We start from the raw sequence: 17,055 nt of genomic DNA, 5'->3' as shown, positions 1-17,055 counted from the left end.
AGAAGCATCACTTTTGCCTAAACTGTTTTCACCTGCTGGTGTTTTATAAATAAAAACAGAAGAAGGTACTTTGGTCCAAGAGCTAGCAGGAGTTGGTACAAGGGAAGCCTTCGGGGAGCCCATCAGCCAAAGAGGCAAAAGTGGACACTGCTGTGGACCAAGCGGGGAGGCCGGGGCAGCCGGGGCGGCCGGGGCCAGCACCACGCCGGGCTCGGGTTCCACCTCGCAGCCCGCGTCTGTGCGACGCAGGAACCTGAGCAGACGGCATTGCTTAGAAACACTTGTTCAGAAGGCCTCTGGGCTGTGTCACAAGGATGCTGAGGGGCGTGGGCGGGAGGAAGGGAGACAAGGCCTTTCCCAGTCAGTGCAGCCAGACGCACAGCGAGTCAGGGAGACCTCGGGGTGAAGCCTGCGGGACTGACAAGATGACCAGTCACCCCGGCAAAGCCGGCGCCGATCTGGGATGCCGTGGCCGGTGACCCCGGGTTGAGCGAGCGCAGCCAACCACGTGGAGGTGACCTCGGAGGGCGAGGGAGCAGGAGCATGAATACCGAGTGAGCGAGAGGAAGAAGAGGAATCTGGCTGTGCCTGGATTAAGGGGAAGAAAAAGGAGGCAGGGAAAAGAAAGGGTAGAGTCTGTAAATCTGATTTTTCGCTTGGTCGATGTGACATTAATGGGTTTGGAGATGGAGGGGAGGGGGCTGTTGGAGGGAGATCAGGAGCCGTCTTTTGGGGACATTTAATATTTCAGAGGTTGGAAAAAACAGCAATAGAGAGACGTCCTTGCACTGCAGCCCCCCCCCCCCGGGTGAGCCCAGGCAACCCTGCGGGCCTGGCCGGCGCGTGTCCAGTGCCGGCGCCCCCCTCCTTCCGGTCTGGGATGGAAAGACCCACTTGGTCCCCCGCCCCCGAGGGGAGTGGGCGGTGGGAGGGACTGCGCATGCTCGCGGCCCCCCCCCCCCCCCCCCCGCTCCGTCGCAGGAGACCCGGTTGTCGGTTTCAGCTGTGTGTCGGCTGCGTGTCCCTGGGCGAGGTGCGGGAGAGCGCGGTGCTCCCGCTTCGCCTGGGAAACCAGGAGGTCCTCGGCCCACAAAGGGAAAAACTCAGTGAATCAGAGGTACCGCCTCGGGCCGTCGTCCTTTGAGGGCAGGGACCTTTCTACCTTGTGGGGCCCCGTGACCCCAGATTCTGGCGCTGAAGCCTGGTGGGAGCTCCCTAACACGTGCCCCGAATGCACGACTCAGACGTGAAACCTGGATTGGGAAGCTCTGTGCCATGTTGGGGGGCGTAGCGTGGGAGCATGGCGGGGAGAGGGTCAAACGCCGGTGAGGGAATCAGCAGGTGTCAGAGCAGAAGCCTGCTCGGCTCTAGAGCAGAAGCAGCAGAAGGAGCCGGGGTGACCACCATGACCTTGCCTCCCCTCTTCCGCTCTCTGGAGGAAGTGAAGAGGCGGTGGGCAGTGTCCGGATGTTTGGGGGGACCCTTCCGGAGCTGGTTCTCAGACGTGGCTTCCTGCTGGGACTCACATGGAGAATGTCGTTCACGTGTAGATAGATGAGACCTCTTTAAAACACGGCAGAGGAGCAATTCCAATAGACAAAAATCTCATGATTCTTTTTAATTTTGTTGAAGTATAGTCGATTTACAATGTGTTAATTTCTGGTGTACAGCATAGTGGGGTCACTGGCACATGTATTTCATTTGAAAAATGATACATATATGGGGGGTGGGCAGTGATGGCTCAAAAAATTTCATGGATAAGATTGCTTCATGTGGCAAGATTAGAGGCCTCTGTTCAGGAACAGAGAAGAGACGGCATGCCATTCGGAAAGGGACCGTGGATGAAGAGGTAGGGAGGTGAATTCTGATTCTGTCGAGTCTCCCGTTCAGCTGTGCCGTGTTAGGTAACTTGCTTTGCCTCTCTGGTCTTCTGTTTTCTGAATGCATAAACTGGTGCTGAACTAGATTGTATTTGAGGTTCCTTCCAGGTCTAACAAATAATACAAACAGGCACTTTTTATTTACAGTCAGAGGGCCCGTTGGGAGGCATTGTATAAGCTTAGGCTTTCAGAGCTGGCCGGTCGCATAAATGGGGAAGCCAGCCAGATGCCGTGCGGCCGGTGGACGCTGGACCGCCAGGCCTAACTGAGGTTACTCGCGTTCCCAATCTTTCAGACACCCAATGGCCCAAACTAAAGGGCCCTTGGCCCTGTGTTTTCCTGTTGTTTGGGGGATGGTCTGTGTTGCACTTTATAATGGAAGAGCAGAAGCAATTATTTTCCAGATTAGAAAATTCTCAAACTCAAGTTTAATATAATTCTTTGAAAAAAAATTGTCTTCCTCTTTCAATTGACAAACTTCATTAATTACACAAACATAAGCATATTACAGCAATAATACAGAGAACACAGCGTGTCATGAAACACGAATCTGGTTGTCAGCCATACCAAACATCGAAATCACATACTCAGAATTACAGACCTCTGGGCCCTCTTCCCAAAATATTGATTCAGTGCACTTGGAATGAGACCTGGAAACTATTTTTCTAATAACTGTATCAGCCAATTCTGAGGTTATGGGGCCACAGACCAGCCTCTGAGACCCTTGGCCCTAAACCAGTGAGGGCATCAACGCAAAACAAAAATTACCTCAGCAGAAACCGGAGTCTCCATACCAAATAATAAGAATGAACACACCCTTGTCACACCTCGAGTTTTCATTGCTTGCTCATTGAGCATCGTTGCCATAGGGAAGGGGACAGTGAGAAAATAAAGAAAAATGAGAACGCCAGTAGGTCTGTAAATAACAAGCAGTCTGAGTACTTAATACCGTCCAGACCCCTCAGTCCATCTTATCTTCTGGAAAGTGGGGCCATGGCACTGACAAGCTCGGTGCCACTGATGTCACCACGCAGTGTGAAACGATGGCATTTCTCGAGTCGTGAGCAGGTGGTGATGGCATTCAGGCTTTGTGTGTTTGGAGTTTTACCTGTGAAGTGAGGACCATAATCCTCGCTTCATAAAAAGCGTTCTGTTGCTTAATTAACATTTGCAAAGCTTTGTGAGACCTGCGGACTTAAATTACCTGACATTAACACTGGCCTCAAGTGGTACGAGGCCTTGGGACTGGATGCTAAAGGATGGAGAGGAAAAGGAGAAACCTAGGTTGGGACTGATGGTTTGTTATAAGCTTTAACATACGAAATAAAACAGAAGATGGAGATGCTCTGCAAGAGATAACGGAGAATAAAACTAAAAGGACATCGCTCATACAATTGCGGGGAACCGATTAAACACGCACACACACACACACACACACACCCTAGCCCCTGTGTAATCTGAGGGGAATTATTATCTCTTGAATACAAGAGATTGTGGATGGAGAAGGCTTCTCAGAATTGGAATGTTGATGAAGATGCACAGATGGGACGGGAAGACCAGAGAAGATGGCACCTTACTTCAGAATGATTTGTCATGCTAGTTTGACGGTGAGGAGCAGTGCTTGTGTACTTCTGAGAGAAAGAAGAATGGAAACCAAGTTCAGTTGCAGTGGGAGCTGCCGCCCATAGACTGGACCAGACCTGAGCCAGAGCAGACGGTGGCTTAAGGAGAACCCAAGGTCAGATGGTTCCTGCTCAAGTCCAGGGCTGGTGGGAAGTTCTGCAGGTAGAAAGCACTTGAGAAATTGACCAGGCCCAGGAAGCACAGTTAGCTCTTGCTCCACAGAAACCCAGTGAGTGACAGTCAGCGCCCTTCCAGGACTGCCACCTGGCCAGAGGTGGTCCTGTGTGGACCCCAGGCCGGCGGAAGTTGCACAGTTGGCCCAGATGGTGATCTGGGGGAGCAACAAACTGGGCGTCCCAAAGGGTTACAGGGAGGCGGTGGGTGCACCTTAGTACTGCCAGGGACCAGCATTCCCCTGACCAAATTTCACTTACGGAACTCCTCTTACAAGACATCTGATCAGAAGATGTGCTAGACAGGATTCTCCAAGAAACAGAACTGAGGGGATGAGGGTGGATACAGAAAGGCACATGTCACAGGAATTGGCTCAGGTGCCTGTGGGAGCTTGGCCAAGTCCAAAAACGTCTGAGGGGGCAGCCCAGCAGGCTGGAGACAGGGGAAGAACAGGGGCTGAGGATGAAGTCTGAGGGCCATCTGGAGCAGAACTCCATCTCACCTGAGGGAGACCCGTCTTTGCGGTTTCTCAAGGCCGTCACCTGATTGGGTGAAGCCCACCCACACTGCAGAGGGCAGTCTGCTTGAGAAAAAGTCACTGATTCAAATGTTAGTCTCATCCAAAAACACCCTCCCAGAAATAGCCAGGGTAACGCTGGACCACAAACAGGGGCACCGTGGGCCCGCAGAGTGGACACGTACGCTGACTCACCACTGAGCGCCAGAGCTGAGACCTGTTATTTGAATAAGTATAAAAGGCCGCTTCTGGGGGAGGCTCTGGCCCCGACAGTGCATGCGCCTGCCTCTGGGAGGTGGTCATTGCGGTGGGAGTGGCTCAGCTACTTCTGGACCTGCTTTGACAACCCAAGGAACGCCGTGCAGGAGTCTAAAGCCCAGCCGCTCAAGCCTGGTGTTCCAGCTCGCTATTCACCAGCCCCAGACCGTCTCCCCACGCTCCGTTTGCTTTTCCTTACCATTTGGGAAAGTTCTCCCTCTGTAACGCTGGTCTCCAAGTATTCCCCCCTCCCAACCCTGTACATGTAATTCCCTGTTTCTTTTTGCCCCTTCCCCTTTTTGCATTTTTCCATGGTCTGTGCAGGTGGGATGCTTCCGTGGGAAGGCCCCTGACCCAGGACCAGTGGTGCCGTCCATGATGGAGCCCTGAGCGGGGACGAGGCACTGTGCTGAGCGGGTCCACATTAAACAGCTCACCCCACCCTCACAGCCACCTGGGACGCAGGGGCCATTGTTCTTCCCATTTCGCAGAGGAAGCTCGACACTTGGCTGAAGGTCTCCCAGCCAGTAAGGGACAGAGCTGGACTTGGACCCGTGCTGTCTGGCTTCTGCAGATTTGGCATCTGGCTCTGTCCCAAGCTTCCCCGTGAACTTGGACAAGAGATCACCCTTTGCTCCTCTTTATGGAGCATTGGACTCTCCCAAGATTCTGAATTCCCTCTTTCCCATGAAACTCTCTGAGGCACTGTGACTGCCAGCATCCCCCAGTCCGCAGCAGGGAGTTCTGACCACTCGCCCTTCACCTCCCTTCCCCACTGCAGGGCAGAAGGACGGGCTCTTATCACAGTTACCAAGATGCTTGCTACAGTGTTGCTCAGAGGCAGACGGTCAAGGCCCTTCTGGATGGTAATGTGGAAAGTTCCGAATTCTGGAGTGGGTGTCTCCATTTGGCGATCTAAGGAGAACCAGGCTGAAGCGCCACCTGACACCATAAGCAGCAAACTGGAGGAGAAACTAAATTCATGTTGACATTGTTAGGCCCCAAGGGCCAACAGACTGGAGCCGTCTTCCCTCTGGACGTCTCAGATGAGCCTGAAGTCCCCGCTCTTGGCTCAGACATTTTGGGTTGGTTTTGCATTTCAGTATTGAGAGCATTTTAGTAGACCCTGTCCCCATGGCTCAATCCCTGGTAACCTCTCTTTTCTCTCAGAGCATCACTCATGATTTGACTCATCACTGATTTGACACGATCAGGGGTCTGCCACTGACCACTTATGGTGACATCTACTAGATACTTTATATCAGACGTATGTCTTATTTCTTCAACTAGATTGTAAACTGAGATCTTTGATCTCTTCTGGGAATCTGTCACAGTAGTTCTTTAGTAGGTGCTGTAAGAATGCATTTGGGAGACCACGTAACATAATTGTGCAGCCTTTATCTAAAAAAATCTAGGGTAGCCATTCAAGAGGAATGATAGTAATGGCTTTGAGGTGGGCAGTTTTGGAATTCAGGTAATTCCAGGTGTCCCGGCGTCCTGGCTTGTCTGGGACTGAGTTGTTTCCTGTGACATGGGAATTCCAGGGCTAAAATCCAGGAAGTCCCAGGCAAGCCAGAATAAGTTGTCTTCCTTGGCAATAATGAACCATATTCATTCAATCCAAACATAAGGGCTGGAGGAGCATAAAAAGGTCCATGGTTGTTATAACAGAATCCTACAGTTAGAAACACAGTCTCCAGTCACCTAGGGTTGTCTTGGACTGGGTTTGCCAACAATAAAGCTAAATGTATTAAATAACTTCTATGTGCCAAACTATATATACATCTATCTGTCTATCTATATACACACCTTTGGGGAAGTTTCCCATCTTTACAAAACTTCTACTTCATTTTACAGAAGCAAGGGCAAGCTGACGGTTCCCCGGGGCAGCCCAGGTACGCGAAGGGCAGCACCCGTGCCCGCCCCCGCGACTCCTCCGGCCGCGGGCCGCTCTGTCGGGGCGCCCTGCCGGTGCCTGTACTCACAGCAGTAATCTGGCAGCCCTGACCAGGTTACTTCTCTCCTGAAGGCTTCCACGGCTGTCGTGTTCTTTTGCACTTGTGACTTCTGAGTTCTTAAGAAGCACTTGTGGGATGAATGAATGAGCTGAGAAATGCCCTGTCCCCCTCTCATTGCACAGAAGCAGGTCCCAGGAAACAGAGGGGCTGGGGTGGCTTTATAACTGAGGAGACAGAACGACCTCCCTAGCTGCCGAAGGACGTGTTCCCGGGTGAGCGCGGCTACAACGGCCACTGTCCACCACAGCGCTTTGCTTTCCGGGAAAGGCCTGTCGAAACTGGTAGAGAAAATACTGAGGAACCCAGAGTGGGGGTGGTTAGTTTTCGTGACTACTTGACTGGGCTAAGGAGCATCCACACAGCTGATAAAACATCATTTTTTGGTGTGTGTGCTAGGGCACTATGGGAAGAAATAAGCACTTGCATCAGCTAACAGAATAAAGAAAAATCACCCTCCCAATCCTCTGAGGACCCCAACAGCATCGCAGGGAGGCTAGATTTGCTCTCTGCCTGGCTTTGTGCCGGACGTCCGTCTCCTCCCGCCCCTGACGTTGGAGTCCCGAGGTCCTGGGCTTTGGGCCTTGGGAACAATCACTAGCATCTTCCCTGTTTCTCAGGCCTGTGGTCTCAGAATGAATTAAACCCCCAGCTTTCCTGGGTCCCCGGCTTGCAAACGGCAGGTCATAGCGTCCTCAGCCTCCACAGTCACAAAAGCCGGTTCCCATATGAAATCTCTTCTTAACCATCTCTCTGTATCCTGCAGGGCCTGTTTCCCTGCAGACCCCTGCTCCTATTTCCAAGCTCTGAACACCCATGATAAGGGTCTCTTACTCCCAAATAATCCCATTCCTGAAAACTCCCAGCCAGGTGACACACAACCACTGAAAGAGAATCAGCAAATTATATTCATTATTAGCAAAAACAGTGGTAATTTTTTAGTGGTCTAAGCTTGATTTTTTTTTCCCCTAAGAGGTAAGATTTCAAATAAGCTTAACAAAGAAAACAATTATTTAGCTCCGTTTCAGTGACGGATGATGGTTCTGTTAGCTTTGGGTGTTTTTCCTTTTTTTCTTCTTTTTTTATTGGTTATTTTTCTTTTAGTTTGTAAAGGCTTCTAATAATCTTCAGGATGAAAGATACTATGTAATGAGACATTATTATATTTAATGAAGTTTTGTAGCTAATATTTTAAAAACAAAATATATAAGAATCATTCATTTCATTTTCTAGATGGAGAAATATTAGCATTAACACAGCCATAAATTCACTATGCCATAGATAGAAAATTAGTATTGAGTACATAATGTAGGCAAATAACGAGGTAAGGAAATAGGATGGTTTACCATAGCAAAATAAAAATATTCATTGTTGCACACATAATTCTATTTGAACTTCTCTAATTATTCCACAAAAAGTCGTGAGAAACAGCAGACACCAAGCCCTGAGTGATGGCCTGATGCCAAATGTGACTCTTGCTACTTTTGACATAGTTGATTTTCCCATTAGCAAGATTCAAAAAACGCTAATAAAATATTTACTAGCTATTACTTTTCGTGACCTATTAGTGGAGTTCACTAATGGACTCAGGCTTCCTGAACAGAAAGTTGCATGTTTCTGTAGCATCTTAGCCAGGAGCCCTCCTGTGCGATGTTTGTAATGTCTTCTGAACTGTTTTCTCACGTGCTTTCCAAGGTCACGCTCGGCACTGAACCCTGGGCACCGTCACGTAGCACAGGCAGCAGGTGGCCAGGACTCTTAGATGCAAGCAGGAGAAGTCTACTCTGGGCAACAGCTAGAAATAGTCCAGTGTATTGAATGGTAGAATCTTCTGGAAGGCTGCAGAATCCAGTCTGGAAACAGAAGCCAGGAAGTGTAAGTACAGCTAGCACCAAGCCCCCAAACCGTGCCCCAAAGCCATCCTGGGGCTGGCGAGGCTACCTGGGGAAACACCAGCTCTCAGGGCCGGGCCTCTGGTGTCCCTGCTCTGCCCGGGGTACGCCCATGCCCGCCAGCTGGGACTTCCCCGGCAACGCCCCATCCCTGCCACCCAGGGCGCATCTCCACATCAAGGATTCCAGGTTCAGAATAAGCGCCACTAGTTGTCTGGAATGTGTGTCTTGGTCTTTTTCAGCCTGAGAGGCAGTGATACTTCCAAGGTAGGAAATCTCCCAGAGGTGGGGAGAGGACTTGGATGCTGGGAGAGATAAACACACGTCACATACACGTGCCTGTGTGTGTCCAAGTGCACGTATAGAGGCACACACAAACGGGTGATTACAGATACATTTTCCAGGTTTTTGCATCAGTTTTTTTTTTCCTCTGTCTGTGAAAAGAATGCAGGCATGCTTTCTGTAGAGTCTAGTAGAGATTACCCAGCACCAGAAATCTTCCGTGAAACTATTTGAGGTGGCTTGAAAGCAAAGAAACGAAGGAAAACCATTGATTTTGATGTCTTTTGTATGCATACATTATAGAGACTTTTGGAATACAGGAAATCATAAAATATAAAATGAAAAGCACATGCAACTACATTCTCAGTATCAACCACTGGTAAATATTGATGTAAGTCTTACTGTCTCTCTATTCACACAAATATGTACACATGCACACAAATACATAGTGTTTTTACAAAATTAGCAGCATGCTAACTTGTTTTGCATCCCTTGCTTTTAATCACCTCATATTGTGGAGTAGGCTTTTGATATTGTTAATTTTATCAAGAACGATTTCAACAGATTAACAATATGTTTACACTCTGATTTAGTGAAACTTTCCTCTATTGCTAGGCAATAGTTTTTAGTCAGCTACAGGGTATCGGTTTCTGGTGTACAGCATAATGTCTCAGCCATGCATATATATACATATATTCATTTTCATATTCTTTTTCATTAAAGGTTGTTACAAGATATTGAATAAAGTTTCCTGTGCTATGCAGAAAACATTTGTTTTTAATCTATTTTTATATATAGGGGTTAATATTTGCAAATCTCAGACTCCCAGATTTATTCCTTCCCACCCCCTTCCCCCCAGTACTTATAACATTGTTTATTATGTCTGTGGGTCTGTTTCTGTTTTGTAGATGCGTTCATTAGTGTCCCGAAGAGGTCTTTATAATGTTCCTCCTCCATGAGAGTCTACCTGCTTAGCTTCGAATGCTGATCATACGGGGTCTGCCCCAGTCCTGGAAGGCACGGTATTCCCTGCCAGTGGCACCAAAGCTTCCTTCAGCTCATTCAGCCTTTTGTATTTGACCCACAAGTGTTCTGTTTAACGTCGTATTGATCAAATCATCTGTTTAACTGCTTAACACAATCAGGAGAACACAGCAATAACATGAATGAGCAAAATGTGCAGTTTATTTGGGAAAGACAAGAATTCACTGTGTAGCTCTGAAAATAATTTATTGGCTACATTTACAGTGAGAAAACTCGAGGAGGAACACAGGTGGAACCAGAGCTTTGTGGGAGAACTTCACTCCATCCAGGCGCTGGAAAAGTGCCCCAGGGTGCAGTCGACCTCACGTTTGCTAAAATTTGTTTTATTTAATCTATTTTTTGTGAGACCAAAATCATAAACATGTGTTTATTCAAAATATATTGAGCATATATGCCCATGGGTGGGCTTGCTGGGTCATATGGTAAGTCTATTTTTAGTCTTTTGTGGAATCTCCATACTGTTTTCCATAGTGACTGCACCAAACTGCATTCCCACCAGCAGGGTAGGAGGGTTCCCTTTTCCCCACACCCTGTCCAGCATTTCTCGTTTGTGGACTTTTGAATGATGGCCATTGTACCCCAGAAATTGACACAACATTGTAAACTGACTATACTTCAATAAAATGTATATACCAAAAAAACTAAATATATATATATATATATATATAGAGAGAGAGAGAGAGAGAGAGCTCAAGGGAGAGCATATAGTCTGTGGCAGTCAACGCAATAGATATTAGCTTAGATACAGAAACAAAATTTGTTTTAAATTCAGTTCTGCCCCAGCAGCCCCTCAGTAAGACCCTGAACATCTCTGAGTCTTTGTTGTCTCCACTGTAAGAAAAGCAGGTGCTAAGAAAGCCACGGTGTGGAGCTGTGGTGACCTTGAGAAAAGCCCACTGGGTTTGAGGACCTTGACCGTTTGATGCTGGGTCCTAGCTCCAAACCCTGGGCCAAAGAGCTTCCAGCTGCTGCGGCAGGACGCCGCCCTCCAGGCGCACTAGTGCGTGAAGAATCAGGAACGGCGGATTTGATCTTTGCCAACCCAGAAAACCATTAGTTGCACATCCTTTAGTCAAAAACACATTTTTCATTTTTTGTCAGGGCTGAAGTGCTTGCAAACAACAAAACAAACTCAGCCTGGAAGGTGGGCTTCTCTCGGTCTTTGCACTCACCCTCCTGATTAACGTCATTTCCTATTCCCAAGAAATCTGTCTCTTTTTCAGTCGCTGACTTGAAGCTGGCCCTCAAGGTTGAGTTAAGACTCAGTCTCTCATCAGACCAAAACATCTGGGGATGGAAAGAAAAAAGTTGGAAAAGGATAAAATTGATCGTTTTCCTACTAAAGCTGACTGACTTTGAGGACGTACAGATTTACAAAACCCTTATCAGCATCATACAAAAAATAACATTCTGTTGTAAGTAATGGGTACATTTTATGGGTTGAGCTGTGTCCTCCCCAAAATTCATATATTGAAATTCTAACCTGAAGGACCTCAGGATAGGACCTTGTTATGAAATAGGATCGTGGCAGGCGTAGTTAGTTAAGGTGAGGGAATCCCTCATCCAGTATGACGGGTATCCTTATAAAAAGGGAGATTGGAACACAGACGCGTGCACAGAATGAATGTCATGTGACAATAAAGACAGAAATCAGGGTGAAGCATCTATAAGCCAGGAAATGCCGATGACGGCCAGCAAACCCCTGAAGCCAACAGAGAGGCTGGACCAGGTCTCCGTCAGCCCCAGAAGGAACTGACCCTGCGGACAACTTGCCCTCAGACTTCTGACCTCCAACCAGAGACAGCAAGTTTCCGTTACGTAAGCCGCCTAGTTTTCAGTACCCTGTTCTGCCAGCCAAGCAAACTAACATGGTACATTTACCATTTTATGTGTCATTTGCACTAAAAACAGCTCCCCATTCAGTATGTCCACCTCCTCACCTCCTCTTTCTCCTAAATCCCACAGAAATGACGGTCCATGTGCACCTGGGAAATACATCTGTCACGCTAAGAACATTGGGAGAAGATGCCTTTGTGGGTCTGAGACTTTGTCATATTTGGGGGAAACCAAAAAGGAGCTGTTCCAAGGTTGAGCAGTGGGGACAGAGCGACACGCGGATACACACGGGCGGAGTTTGCTGGGAAAGAGCCGCCTCGCTCACGTGGAGCTGCTGTGCTCCTGTGAACAGGGTCTAGGCTTGGGAGCGCGTTAAAAACCTGCTGTGCGGGGATGAGTCCTGTGTGGATGATGAGAAATAGTTACGCTTGTCGTAGCTGGGAAGTGGTTTCAGACATGGAGACTGCAGGACAGCTGGAGCGGGAATCAGAAAGCCACCCTCTCTGTCACTTGCCCTGAAAGGTCCCCCAAAGACGGTGGCTCTGCCGTGACAGCCGAACTGTCTTGGGGGGGGGGGTTGGTCCACACCGTGGGGATGGAAGAAAACACGGGAAGAAGCCAGTGGGACCCAGCAGGGAGTCATGTAACTGCCTCCTCTTCAAGCGCAGCGTGGGAGAAAACTTGTCGTCCTCCAGATGAGAAGCGAGGTGTGTACCACAAATAAATCATTTCCCAAAGTGACAAACTGCAAGAGGAACAGCACGCCTCTCTCTTTTTAAAGCATGTTAGAGCAGTCTTTATTTTTTGTTTATTTACTTTCTAATGGAGGTGATGGGGATTGAACCCAGGACCTCGTGCCTGCTAAGCATGGCTCTACCGCTGAGCTACACCCTCCGGAACAGTATTTCTCATCACACAGTATTTACCATATTACTTGAATCAGCATTGCCACAGGGTATTTTTTCTTCCTGTAGAAGTGAGGACAGCAATTTTTAAAGCACATGATTCTTATTTAAATTTATTTTAAACATTTATATATAATTTGAATATGAAATGAAAGGAAAGGAAAGAAATAGTCCTCAGTTTCTTTTGATGTTAGTTGTAAAATCTGTAGTACAGAGTTTTCAGGGAAGAGCCGATGATGGAGGTAGGGGCTTTCAGAATTTCTACTACTCAGACAATTTACCTGAGTCAGTCAGAATAAGCTATGGTGTGATGACAAAAACAAAGGAACAAAAGAAAATCCACCAACCAACCAACAGAAAAAGGCTCCTGGATTCTCACCTCCTGCACAGTTCACAGTAGCCAGGGTCACTATTTCACACTCCACTCCAGAACCCAGGCTGGTACTGGAAACCGGAAACATCGCAGGTTTCCAGAAAGTCGGAGCAGCAGCGAACACGCTTGGCCAGAAGCTACACGTGTCAAGTCCCCTTGCACATGATTGAATAAAGCCAGGCAAGTGCCCCCCCACACACACGGGGTCCAGGAGGGGCAGCTCTCCGATCAGAAGGTCCAAAGCCACACACACTGACTGCGAAACACTCAGATAATGGCTATTTCATAAAGTGAAAAGTTGAGATTAAAACCTACCCCATGTAACACTAATAAGCAGGTAAAATTATATAGGGCACTCGTTTCAAGCAAACATTATCATTTTCTCTGTTTTCTGTAACTGAACACAATTTCTCTATCAAGCCTCTACTTGGCCCAAAGGCAGAAACTTACTATTAGACAATTAGGGTCAATTTAGTCAAACAGATGTTTATTTAGTTCAGCGTTTTGTATAAATTACCACGAAGGCAGGCTTCCGTGGGAAAGGAGATGATTTCCTCTGTAGTCTACATCTGACTGCGTGGGCGTTTTCTGAAGCATGCACCGTTCTCTTCGACTGGGGGTCCTGAGCATCTGCGCGGTGGGTAATCACTGGAAGGGAGGAGCCCTCATCTCGGCATGGTCTTCTGGGTGATGCACTGTTCTCGCTACGTGAGTGGGAAACAGCTGACTTCCTCCGATAAACTGGAGGTGATGTCAGCCTCTCTGCTCAGCCCCACTTCTCCAGGGGCTCACACCTCGCTGGAGGTTACAGAGGAATTTTGCACCTTGCTGACTCCCAGCCTGGTATCCACTAGGGGCTGCGGGTTGCGGGTGCGAGCAGCTGGGGGCTTAGCTCTCCCGGCAGGGGTGCACATTAACTCAGCAAGTGTTCATACGAATCTCGGCTTTACACGGAGAAGCCCAGGAGTAGCTATTCGCCCTCTTCCCCCCACGTTTCTGTTATATCAGCTCATCTCTAAAGACCTTGTAAGTTAATATCTCATCTGGATGGAAAGAATGATGAGGTCAAAAGGCACTGTAACACTGCATTGATTAACCATTTAAAATATTATCAAAAGACACGTGTAGACGTGTCCAAGGAAACGTGCGATCTCAACAGTAGATTTCCCAATGAGACAGCTACAAACTCTTGGATTTTTGAAGACCTGAGATCAAATTTCTGTTCAGACCTTTACTGGTTGCTTAAGATTGGACAAAGCCGTTTACCTGTCTGGGTCTAATTTTCCTTGAAAATATTTGGTGCAGACCCGTGCTGGTGCAGGCTGAGTACTCAGTAGATAATGGTTCTCGTTGCTGCTATTAGCATACTGCTGCTTTTAAATTTACCACTATTCATGCATTTAATCATTAACAGTAGGAGACCTGATAGTGACCTGCCTCTTGGAAGGATGGGAAATCGAGTCAGACCTAATCTGTGCTTTACAATATAGTGCAACATAAATTAATTCAAGAAAATCACTGGTTACAGAGTTCTGTTTTAGTGTAGACAGATAGAACAACTTAAAAATCACAGGCATGATATGATGTTGGAATTTGCTTTAAAATAAGCTGAGAGATGACTTACTAATGAAAAGAATGGCCACAAATTATTGATTGTTGAAGGGTGATAAAGCATGAGGTCGATTGTATTTATTCTTGTGTATGTGGGGAACTTTCTGTTTTATACTTTTTTCATCACTGGCACACGTATTTGAAGCAAAACAGACAAGGTGATTGTGCACTCATGGGTCTAATGAATCAAAGTGCTTCTACAAAACATTACTCCTTTCTCTCCCCTTCCTAGAACGGGGATGTCTCGTGAAATTTACATGGAATTTGAAGATCCCAGAAGGAAAAAAATACATTAGAGGTGACTTTACTGGACAAAATATAGGACAGTTATCACTTTCAAATAAATTATTTGGGGTTTTTATGGTGTTGGATTTTCAGATAGGAAATTGTTTTTTTTGAAGTCTAGTAAATTTCAGTTACATGTTTAATTAGATATATTTACTAAATTTAGAAGTAGATAAATATATTTATTAGATTTTTTACTAGAATATACCTAATGTTGTATTAGAATCTATCTTGAAAACCCCTTACAGGCTAGTCACTCTGTAAGGTGTATGTTATCTTGCACCGCCCCTGCTCCAGGATGCTCTTTTGTGGGCAGAATGGGATGTTCCCAACTGAAGTAAGGAAGTAAACCAGGGAACAGAAAGGCTGAGTAACGAGCTTCAGTTGGTGGGAATGTAGCTGGTGTAGCCGTTATGGAAAACAGTATGGAGATTCCTCAAAAAAAAATTAAAAATAGAGTTACCCTATGAGCCAGTAATTCCACTCCTGGGCATAGATCCAGAGGGAACTCTAATTCGAAAAAATAATGCACCCCAGTATTCATAGCAGCAGTATTTACAATTGCCAAGACATGGAAACAACCTAAATGTCATTGACAGTTGAATGGGATAAAGAAGCTGTGGTATATTTATGCAAAGGAATACTACTCAGCCATAAAAAGAATAAAATCATGCTTTTGCACCAGCATGGATGGACCTGGAGAAGGTCATTCTAAGTGAAGTAAGCCAGAAAGAGAAAGAAAAATGCCGTATGATATCACTTGTATGTGGAATCTAAAACAAAAGACACAAATGAACTTATTTACAAAACAGAAAGAGACTCACAGATAGAAAGCAAACTTATGGTTACCAGGGGAGAAAGGAGGAGGGAAGGGATAAATTGGGAGTTTGAGACTTGCAGACACACACTACTGTATATAAAATAAACAGCAAGTTTCTTCTGTCGAGCACAGGAAGCTCTATTCAATGTATCGTAGTAACTTACAATGAAATAGAATATGAGAACGAGTATGTGTATGTGTTTGCATGACTGAGACATAATGCTGTACACCAGAAACTGACCCATTGTAACTGATTATAATTTAATTAAAAGAAAGACACCGTGGGTGTACCTGATTCTTGAAAGGAGGAGTTCTTAATGCATATGAAAAGGCCTTCCTCCCTGTTTGCTTCACGACTGTCAGCCCATGGTCCTGCGGTGATGAGGATGAAGCGAAAGGAACAGAGTGGTCCAGTTAACCCGTCAGCCTGGCAGCGAACGGACAAGAGCACTGCAGGGATCTGGGGAGAAAATACGTAAGGTATACTTTCACACTCCTCCCTCTTCTCCATTTTAACAACGCCTTTTGTGTTGGTATTTTTTTAAGTCTTACAAATCACTTTTCTTCCCTGAAATCTTCAATCCCTTCATTTTCATAGCACCCCCCCCACCCCGACCCCCTGTAACCATCCAGTGAAGCCCCACGTTAGTAACTCTGGGCAATCAAGTCAGTCAGTCAGGGAATGCAGACGTGTAAAGTAACAGTTTAGGGGGACAGAATGTCAAATCAGCAAAACTTGAAGGGAGCCGAGGGCACCAGAGTCACCCTGCGGGAATCCAGGCGGTGATGGGGTCTAAACCCTCCTCTGGGCAACGCCCCGCGGCACCACCTCCACCACCAGCCGAGCTCCTGGCTCCATCTCACCCAGGTGGGCGTCAGAGCCCCTGATGAATCAGCCACCAATCATTAACCAGGTCCCTTTCTTACCTCTCTCCCACGGGCGGGCGAGAGAGGTAATCCCAGAACAATGGAACAGCTTTGGAAGTGGCAAGGGCCTCAGGAAAGAGAAAGACAAAAGGCCTTCTTGGACTTGGCCGTGGGATTTGGCAGAGTTTAGCTTGGAGCCTTGGCCGCCACGTGTCCTGGCATTTTCTCTGCCTCTCCCAGGACTTCTCAGATTGAAAACCAGGTCGGAGGCATTTGAATCGGCCCAGAGGACCCCTGCCCGTCCACGCCCTCCTCGCTTTGTCATGGCTTTCAGAATTAGCTGGGAACATGCATAAGAAAGCAGCGGCCTGGGGCTGACTTCCTCCAAAACACTCATTTTGCAGGGGCGGAAGATTTCCAGGTGTTCCTGGACCTAAGGGCACATCACAGACACCTACGAGGGGCCCTGAAACGTCACCAAGATGGCCTGTAAATTGCATTTCTGTATTTTTCACTGCAAAGGGGAGAACTCTGGCCGTGCGGAAGGCCAGCTCTAATGCTGACTCCGAGGCCTTGGAAAGCAATTTAACCCTAACGTTGGGCCCCTTTGCTCACTATTTCCATTGTCATAATGAGGATAGTGACAGGCTGTCTGGAGATTCAAATTAAAAAA

The 17,055-nt window shown here is 47.2% G+C and overlaps 1 long non-coding RNA gene across 1 annotated transcript; it reads left to right on the top strand.

Annotated features, from left to right (window-relative positions):
* The first annotated feature begins 998 nt into the window (after positions 1-998).
* On the top strand, positions 999-15,985 carry LOC140685943 (uncharacterized). Its single transcript, XR_012059411.1, has 3 exons — positions 999-1,117; positions 8,163-8,342; positions 15,879-15,985. It is a non-coding gene; the product is annotated as an uncharacterized lncRNA (long non-coding RNA).
* Positions 15,986-17,055: the final 1,070 nt, after the last annotated feature.

The sequence above is a fragment of the Vicugna pacos genome, chromosome 15 (genome assembly GCF_048564905.1).
Source record: "Vicugna pacos chromosome 15, VicPac4, whole genome shotgun sequence".
Taxonomy (NCBI): Eukaryota; Metazoa; Chordata; class Mammalia; order Artiodactyla; family Camelidae; genus Vicugna; species Vicugna pacos.
The sequence above is the reverse complement of the archived record's forward strand: the minus strand, read 5'-3'. Positions and strand labels throughout refer to the sequence as shown.